Source organism: Notamacropus eugenii, chromosome 3, assembly GCF_028372415.1.
Source record: "Notamacropus eugenii isolate mMacEug1 chromosome 3, mMacEug1.pri_v2, whole genome shotgun sequence".
Classification (NCBI taxonomy): Eukaryota; Metazoa; Chordata; class Mammalia; order Diprotodontia; family Macropodidae; genus Notamacropus; species Notamacropus eugenii.
In genome coordinates, this window is record NC_092874.1 from 347,752,150 (window position 1) to 347,762,539 (window position 10,390).

A 10,390-nucleotide genomic window follows, 5' to 3' on the forward strand; every position below is an offset into this window, starting at 1 on the left:
TCTTTCCCTATCTACTGGCTGCTTCTCTACTGCCCACAATATATCTGTCTCCCCACCCTTAAAAAACCCTCATATGTTCTATTTTCCCCTACTAGCTATCTCCTTTCCCTTTTCTAGTTAAACTCCTTGAGAATAATCTTTATTACTATTGAGAGTACCACCACCCTCCTAGTCACCTAGCTTATAACTGAGGCCTGTCAAGAAGCCTAGGTATTTGGACATCAACTCATTCCCTCCAATGCACAAGTGAAGAAGGCAACTCTTTCTCAACCCTGCAGCTCACAAAGAAAAAGCCAGAAATCTTTTTAAAAAGAACGCTAGCCTAATCTTACGCTTCTTGGATATGTATGTGACTGTAACCAAGAAAGAACAAGCCAGTAAGTACAAGACAAGAAGCTACTAGAAATAATGTAAAATTCAGTCATCCCATATTCAATCAGTTGTCAAGTTCTGTCATTTCTACCTCTGTAACATCTCTAGTACATGCCCCCTTCTCTCCTCTACTGCTGCCACCACTCTGGTTCAGGGCCTCATCACCTCATACCTGGACTATTGCAATAGCCTGTTTGTGGGTCTGTCCACCTCAAGTCTTTGCCTACTTTAGTCCATGCTGTACTCACCTCCTGAAGCAATCTTTGTTAATTGTAAGTCTGACTATGTCACTCATCATCCAAACAATTCCTGTGGTCCCCCTTTATCTCCTGCATCAAATGAAAAATCCTATTTGGCTTTTAAAGCCCCCCATAACCTGGCTATTTCTGACCTTTCCAATGCTCTCATACATTTTTCTTTCTACCTCCCACCCACTTTATCTGTGATCCAGTGATACTGGCGTTCCTCCATCTCGCTATTCCAGGCATTTTTAATAGCTATACTCCATACCTAGAACACTCTCCTTCTTCATTTCTGCCTCCTGGTTCCCTGGCTCTTTTCAGGTCTCAGCTAAAATCTCATGTCTACAACTAGACTTTTCAGATTCCCCTCAATGCTAGTGCCTTCCTCGGTTGGTTATCTCCAATTTATACTGGATATCTTGTTTATACCGGGTTTACAACTGGGTGTTGTCTCCCCCATTAGGCAGTAAACTCCTTGAGAGCTAGGCTGTCTTTTGTCTTTCTTTGTATCCCCAGGCACAATAGGACTTAAACAAATAAGTGTTTGTTGGTTTTCGACCCTCCCCCCACTCTCCCCACCCCACCCCCACCATGCCAAATCAATTCTCTGTGACACTTTTGTCTTGTTTCAGGGGAAAAAATATTGCCCCCATCTGTATTGTTAATGTATTTTTTTTGCATAATGGAAAAATCTTTCTCATCCATTAATAGGCCCATATGACCTGCTTGAGTCACATGGAAGCCTTGGTCACATGAGTCTATGGTGGGAAGGCTTGCCAAACAGGTGGAATAGGAAGGGGTGGAACAGGAAGGGTAGAGCAGAGCTGAGAGTTGGACAAAGCAGTTAGAGCAGAGGGAGAGAGAGGAAGCAGGCAATGAGCTTTGTTGGTTTGTAGGAGAGCCCTAGGTGGGGAAGGTTTAAGGATGGTAGTACCCCCTGCATTGTTATTGTGTATAGATTTCTTTGTTGCTATGATAGATTTGGCTTTCTGGTGTTTAATAAATGCTTTGGTTCTGTCTTCTTGTGGAGAGTCTGTTATATTTTGCAATTCAGAATTACACCAGCATATTTATTGCCATCATAGGTGCTATGAATATCGTGTTGGAGCTACACCATCACTTTCAGATACAGATTGCAGCAGATTACTTCTGAATTCTCAATTCAACAAACATTTATTAAATACCTACAATGTGCAAAGTATTATGATAGGTACTATAGATACAAAGACAAAATTCAAACAGTCTGACTCCAAGGAGCTTACATTCTATTGAGGAATGCAATATGTGGACACAAAAGTAAATACAAGATAATCTTAGGAGGGTCAGGTTTGTCTTCCTGAACTAAATCTTGAAGGAAGCAGTGAGGAGAAAGTGTATTCCACACCTTTGAAAAGGCACATAGGTAGGAGATGGAATACTGAATGGAATACTGAATTCAAGGAACAAGTAGGTTAGGCTGAAACGAAGTGTGTGGAGAGGTACTGTGAATAAGGGAGGTAGTGTGAAGAAGAGCCAGAATGAGTAGCATTTTAAATGCTAACCTAAGTAGTTTGTATTTTATTCTAGAAGCTTCAGGAAGTTGCTGAAGATTCTTGAATAGGGAAGTGACATGCTCTGGTAGGTGAGAATCAGTAGGCCATAATATAGACCAGGCAGTTCATTTAAGGTATATGTCCTGAGAAACAAATGAGCTCCTGAATAAGCAACAGTCAATTACAGAAAGGCCCCACTCAGGAATATATAAGGATTATCCTACCTGTTCCTTGAGGGTATTTTAAGACACATTGAGAAAATGAGTTCTCAGATTCACTGTATAGGCAGGAAGTCTTCTGACCCAACAGAATAACTATGCCAAACACTTCTACCAAGAGTTATTGAGCAAGGCTATCAATTATCAAAGTCATTGAGAATCCTACTTGTAAATTTTTGGACTTTTAATAAACTACCTGATTTCCAATACTGAGTACTTAATTTCACCAGAACAGAATGAACTTGTTCCCACCCACAGTGTACGCTCAAACCCAGGTTTTAAGATTTTTTTATTTTGAACAACTTCTGGAGAATGGATTGGCAAGAGGACAGATTGGAAGCAGAGATAACAATTAGGAGGCTTCTGCAATAGTCAAGGCAATGAGGGCCTGAACTAGGGATGGTGGTATGTAGGGTTGTGTAAATGGATTGAAGGGTACAGATACAAGAGATATGCAGATGAAGTAATAAGATTTGGGAGTTGATGAGGACCAGATGAAAGATAAAGAAGATTCAAGGATGATTGAGGTTGGGAATATGGCTAACTAAAAAGAGTCTAACACAAGCACTCAATTTTGGGATGAAATGAAGCACTCTGGTGACACTGAAAAGTTAACAAAAAGGAGGTTTACTTAGGCCTAACACAGAAAGGATATACAGCAAAGATACAGTGGCATATCAGCTTTGGTAGATGTGACCTTCCTCACTTCTTTACAGAAACATGTCCAGTCGTTAGACTTCAGGGCAGGATATGATAACTCTCCTGTTCTCAGTCACCCAACAAGTCTAAAGAAATGCCTAGACTCTAACTGGAACTTGTTATACCTTTACATGGATAGGAAGCTATGTCAGCCAAGCTGCATCCAGTAAGGTTCCAGGGAGAGCTTTGTATCCATTGTATCCTATCCATTAGGAAAAACAAGTCTGTGTTACAAGAGAGAAGGAGGACTGAACTAATCTATGTTATGAGGAAACACTGGTAGATATTAGTACCTGTAGTAGATAGTAGTCACAAGTAGTGATGCCTTCAAGAGATCCCAGGAGCTTTCGAGAAGGGATGGAGTTGATGGGATGGAGAGAAGATAATGAGTTCCATTCTGAACATGTAGAGTTTGAGATGTAGATGGCATATCCAAGTGAAGATATCCTAGGGTCTTGTAAGGGCAAGCAAAGTAGGATCTTTTGCTGTTTTTGTTTTAGTATAATCAATTGCCTCTGATTGAATCTTGCCTTTATCAATCAAGAGTCTTTACTAGGAGTAAAGTATAGAAACAAGAGTTTCTTTAACTAGAAACAGTGTATGTATTTGTATTGTTATTTTAATGTGATTAAAGATCTTCCCCACCCATTAATGGGCTTGCCCATTAAGGGGAGTTTGATTAGGGAAGATCTGTGGGAAGGCCCAAGCCTTTTGTTAATGAGGCACTGGTTCTCAAGGGTTGTGATGCCCTCTGGCTCTAAAAAAGGTATAAATACTCTGAGCTGAGGTTTTACTTTGGAGCTTACTGGAAGTGTTTGTTTGTCTAGATAAGGACTCTGGGAAGCCACTAAGGAGCCCCCTCCCAGTTTTGAAAACCCAGATGTTGGTGCTTCCCTCTCTGCTAAATATGGTTAGACAGTTGGACCTGTCTGTTGATGGTCAGGCAGAGAAAGCCATGTCTGTTGATCTTTGATTTCTTTATATTTTCTTTGAAGTTCAGGGGGCTGATATATGTGCTTGATTAAAGTGATTGTTAACCCCTCAAAAGTTGCCTTTCCTTTTATGAATGCAGATCTAAGAACCTGTGGTAGCAGGCCCCCTGTGTACACTGGGGTGCTTACTGATACAGGTCTTTATGGTATAGAACTAAAATTCAAAAGAGTCATAAAGTTAGATTATATCTTATGGAAACATGTCCAGTCAGTAGATCATCAGGACAGGGTATGATGACTGTCCTGTTCTCAGTCACCCAGCAAGTCTGAGATGCCTTGACTAGAAATAGATACAGAGATTTTAGAGTTATGTACACAAAGACAACTGAACCCATGGAAAATGATAAGCTATATAAGAGAAAAAAAAAAGATCCAGTACAGAGTCTTAGGTAATAACCACCTCATTTCAGCTAGGTTGCTGGGTTAGAAAGATTTAAGTTCAAATCTGTCCTCTGATACTTACTAGCTTTTGTGACCTTGGGCAAGTCACTTAACCTCTGTCTGCCTCAGGTTCCATAACTTGTGAAACAGTGATAATAACACCAACTACTTCTCAGGGTTGTTGTTAGAATAAAATAAGAAAGTATTTGCATAAAGCATTTAGCACAGTGCCTGGAACATAGTGTTATATAAATGCTTAGTCTCTTCTCCCTTTTTTTCATCTAAGTAGTACCTTACTGACCTGCCTATCCAAAGGATAAACTTCACACTAACAAGCCAAACTTTCTTTTGCTGTTCTCACATCTAAAGCCTTCTACAACTTCATATATCTATTTTACAGTGAACCAGAGAGCCAGCCAACAGAGGGCTCTGCAGGAGCAGGTATCAAGGACCATCTTCAACATGAGATCATTCCTGACCTCTCCAGTTACTTTTGTCTTTCAACCTTTTATTTATCTATCTATCTATCTATCTATCTATCTATCTATCTATCTATCTATCTATATATATATATATCAATATCTATCTATATATCTATAGGTATATACCTATATCTATATCTACATATCTATATCTATATCTATCTATGTATCTATCTATCTATCTATCTATCTATCTATCTATCTATCTATCTATCTATATATATATATATATACACATATATATGTACATATATATACACTGTCTCCCCAGCTAGATTACAAGCTCTTTGAGGACAGGAATTATTTTCACTTAAGCCTGAATCCCCAAAGCCTACCACAGTGCCTAGCACAGAGTAGGCATTTAATGCTTGTCTACTGATTGATTAACACAAGAAGCACTGGCTCTAGAATACATAGGCAGGGGATATGATAACCATTTGCTGAGATCATACCATGTAAGGAAAGAGGAAGTTCTGTGGAACAAGTAACCACAAGGCAAGTCCAAAAATAGAAAGATAATATTGTGTAAGCAGGAAGAGATACAATAAGCATTTATTAGTTCTGAATGATAACACTTGCTGCAAAGATCATATTGCACCCAATTAAATGCCAACAATGAAATATAATCACTATTGTGATATATGATTGCCCCTAATCTGAACTTGCATAGTAGTCATATTGATATTACGGTTTGGGGCGACTGAGAAGAAGAATCCCCATGGGGCATACTGTCACTTGTTAGAGACGAGGAAGAATTTGGCTGAGGATATATCACAAGAAAGCAGAACTAGAGCACTGAACTTGGAGTCACGGGACCTATGATTGAATCCCCATTCTGCCACTTAAAGCCAGTGTGACCTTGGGCAAACAATTTAACTTTTCCTCATATATAAAATGAAGGAGTTGGATTACATGACCTCTAGGCTTCCTTCCAGCTCAAGATCTATGATCCAATAAATTATCTACAGGGAGCAATCTTTTCCAGGGGAATAAACACTGAAAATCAAGGGTTGAATGGGAAAGATGAGTCCCCAATAAACAAATAAAGCCAACATTGATCAAACATTTATCAAGTGCTTAGTGTATGCCAGTCACTATGTTAAGTGCTGGAGATATAAAACACACAAAATAATACCTGTTCTCAAAGAGCTTACATCCTAACAGGGGAGACGTAAATAATTAGGTACATATACGATACAAGATAGAAAGAAGATAAGCTTAGAGAGGCTTTTGAGCTGAATATTGAAGGAAGTCAGGGATTCTAAGAAGTAGATGACAGAAGAGCACATTCCAGGCATGGAGATACAAAGACATGCAGCAAAGACATGGAGATGAAATAAAAGATGGAAGATGACAGTATTGTGTACAAGGAACAGCAAAGTAGGGTAGTAGCTATTTCCAGGACTTAACAGTGCCTGGTATATAGTAGGCACTCAATGTTTATTGATTAATTATATCATAGATTTCATGATGTACTTAGAAGTAAAGTGTAAGAAGGCTGGAAAGGGATAAGGCTATGAAGAGGTTAGAGTCCTGCCCTCCTGCCCCCGCCAAAAGAATTTTATATTTGATTCTCAGAATAATAGGGAGCCACTGGAATTTACTAAGGGGAAAGTGTTAAGTAACATGGTCAGACCACCATTTTATAAATATCACTTTGGCAACTGTGTGGAGGGAGGAACATGAGATAGGGAGACCAATTACATGCATACTGATTGCTGTCCTTTGTTCTTAAAGAGGACCAAAATGACATTACTATGTTAGAGTCCAGTTACAATGCATCCACCCATGGTCTGATCAGATCAATATGCTTTACCATAGGTCAGGCACAAGTGAATATTTGGGGTGATTCTCTCTATTTGTGCTTCAATTGGTACTTCAATTGTGCTTTGCCCCTTCTCTGATGAAGGCACGCTATGCTGGGTGGTCCTGTGGCAGTGTCTCCCATGTCACACAATCAATTCCAATGTTCTTAAGACAGAAACACATTAAATGGTACACGGAAGTGATGATGGGGGATGAAACTAGAGTGGAAATGGTAAGAGAAAAGAATGTATATGAGAGATGTGGTAAAACTAGAAATGACAAGACTTAACAACTGATCTGTAAGTGAGAAAAGTAAAGGAAAATCTGTTATTTGTCCCCATGTCATTAGTTTCCCCCCTAAAGAAAGGAAGTTTAAAAAAAGTACTTAATATACAAATATAGAGTGTGGATGGCACAGATCTTTTATTCCCACGCAGAAATGAAGGTGATTGGTCACTGAGGCAGGAAGAGCCACTCACTCAATAGGCAATAATGGCACTTAGAAAAAGCTATTTATTTTCTCTTCCTCTCTATTTAGCATATATTGCTTAAAACTCATGTGTAGCTATGATACCTGCTCAGAGTGGAGAAGAGTGGGGAGAGTATCCCTCCCTTGCCCATCCCAAGAAGTCCAAGGGTGAGGCTCCAAACAAAGAAGAGAAAGAAAGCTGCTAGTCCTCCTTTCCTCTTGTAGTCTACTGCCTCAATTGCCAGTTAACTTCAACGCAGATCCAGAGTATTTAGATAAAGCACAGTGTGTCATCACAAAGTCCTGAACAAGAAGGGTATTGTCCCCATCAGAGTGTGCATATCAGTTCCCAGAGAAGTTTCATTCCAGTCCCACTGATAAGGGTGATTCCTTATTATTCCAATTATTCCAATTAACTCTTGTTAAGTGAGAATATATATCTAGAAATATTGATTGGTGATGAAGATTTTATTTTGTTATTTCTAGTATTTTTTTAAAATTTATTTATTTAACTTTTAACATTCATTTTCACAAACTTTTGGGTTCCAAATTTTCTCCCCATTTGTCCCCTCCCCCCACGCCAAAACACCAAGCATTCTGATTGCCCCTATCACCAATCTGCCCTTTCTTTTATCATCCCTCCCTTCCCTTGTCCCTATCTTCTCTTTTGTCCTGTAGGGCCAGATAACTTTCTATACCCCATTACCTGTATTTCTTATTTCCTAGTAGCAAGAACAGTACTCAACAAGTGTTCCTATAACTTTGAGTTCCAACTTCTCTTCATCCCTCCCTCCCCACCCATTCCCTTTGGGAAGACAAGCAATTCAATATAGGCCATATCTGTGTAGTTTTGCAAATGACTTCCATAACAGTTGTGTTGTGTAAGACTAACTATATTTCCCTCCATCCTCTCCTGCCCCCCATTACTTCTATTCTCTCTTTTGATCCTGTCCCTCCCCATGAGTGTTGACTTCAAATTGCTCCCTCCTCCCATTGCCCTCCCTTCCATCATCCCCCCCCACCCTGCTTATCCCCTTATCCCCCACTTTCCTGTGTTGTAAGATAGGTTTTCATATCAAAATGAGTGTGCATTTTATTCCTTCCTTCAGTTGAATGTGATAAGAGTAAACTTCATGTTTTTCTCTCACCTCCCCTCTTTTTCCCTCCACTAAAAAGTCTTTTGCCTGCCTCTTTTATGAAAGATAATTTGCTCCATTCCATTTCTCCCTTTCTCCTCCCAATATATTTCTCTCTCACTGCTTAATTTCATTTTTTTAAGATATGATTCCATCCTCTTCAATTCACTCTGTGCTGTGTGTGTGTGTGTATGTAATCCCACCAACTACCCAGATACTGAAAAGTTTCAAGAGTTGCAAATATTCTTTCCATGTAGGAATGTAAACAGTTCAACTTTAGTAAAGTCCCTTATGACTTCTCTTTGCTGTTTATCTTTTCATGCTTCTCTTCACTCCTGTGTTTGAAAGTCAAATTTTCTTTTCAGCTCTGGTCTTTTCATCAAGAATGCTTGAAAGTCCTCTATTTCATTGAAAGACCAATTTTTCCCCTGAAGTATTATACTCACTTTTGCTGGGTAGGTGATTCTTGGTTTTAGTCCTAGTTCCTTTGACTTCTGGAATATCCTATTCTATGCCCTTCGATCCCTTAATGTAGAAGCTGCTAGATCTTGTGTTATCCTGATTGTATTTCCACAATACTTGCATTGTTTCTTTCTAGCTGCTTGCAATATTTTCTCCTTGACCAGGGAACTCTGGAATTTGGCCACAATGTTCCTAGGAGTTTCTCTTTTTGGATCTCTTTCAGGAGGTGATCAGTGGATTTCCTGAATACTTATTTTGCCCTCTGGTTCTAGAATATCAGGGCAGTTTTCCTTGATAATTTCATGAAAGATGATGTCTAGGCTCTTTTTTTGATCATGGCTTTCAGGTAGTCCCATAATTTTTAAATTGTCTCTCCTGGATCTATTTTCCAGGTCAGTTGTTTTTCCAATGAGATATTTCACATTATCTTCCATTTTTTTATTCTTTTGGTTTTGTTTTGTGATTTCTTGGTTTCTCATAAAGTCATTAGCCTCCATCTGTTCCATTCTAATTTTGAAAGAACTATTTTCTTCAGTGAGCTTTTGAACCTCCTTTTCCATTTGGTTAATTCTGCTTTTTAAAGCATTCTTCTCCTCATTCGCTTTTTGAACCTCTTTTGCCAGTTGAGTTAGCCTATTTTTCAAGGTGTTATTTTCTTCAGCATTTTTTTGGGTCTCTTTTAGCAAGGTGTTGACCTGCTTTTCATGCTTTTCTTGCATCTCTCTCATTTCTCTTCCCAGTTTTTCCTCCACCTCTCTAACTTGATTTTCAAAATCCTTTTTGAGCTCTTCCATGGCCTGAGCCCACTGAATATTTATTTTGGATGTTTGGGATACAGAAGCCTTGAGGTTTATGTCTTTCCCTGATGGTAAGCATTGTTCTTCCTCATCAGAAAGGAAGGGAGGAGATATCTGTTCACCAAGAAAGTAACCTTCTATGGTCTTTTTTTTCCCCCTTTTCAGGGCATTTTCCCAGCCAGTACTTGACTTCTGAGTTTCCTTTCCACACCCATCTGGCCTGCAGTTCCACCCAGCTAGTGCTTGAGGTCTGAGATTCAAATGCTGCTCCCCAGCCTCAGGGCTTTTGGTGGAGGCAGGGCTGCTATTCAGCATGAGATTAAGTTCAGGTGCTCAGGTGGGCGCAGGGCTGCCACAAGGGGCTCAGTTCTCTCAGGGGGTTTATGTGGAGACCTTCAACAATGGATCTGAGGTCCTGCCTGCTTTGGGAGCCCCTGTCCACTGCTGCCTCCCGAGGGGGACTGAGTTATGGAGACACCCTGCTCCCCTCTTGTCGAGCCAAAAAGACTCTCTCACTGACCTTTGCACCTGTGGGTGGAGGTACCTGTCTGGCTGCTGGAGATTTCGTCCCTGAAGCCTGCTCGGGTCTGCTCCTCTTGGTGCCGCATGACCAAGGCAGGGCTGGGCTCTGCTCTGGGTCCAGTGTGCGACGGACCTTTGGTGTCAAGTTTTTCAGGTCTCTCTGGAACAGAAATCTCCTCCACTCCATTGTTCTGTGGCTTCTGCTGCTCCAGAATTTGTTGGGAGTTCTTCTTTACATGTATTTTATGGGTTGTGGGTTCGGAGCTAGCATATGTGTATC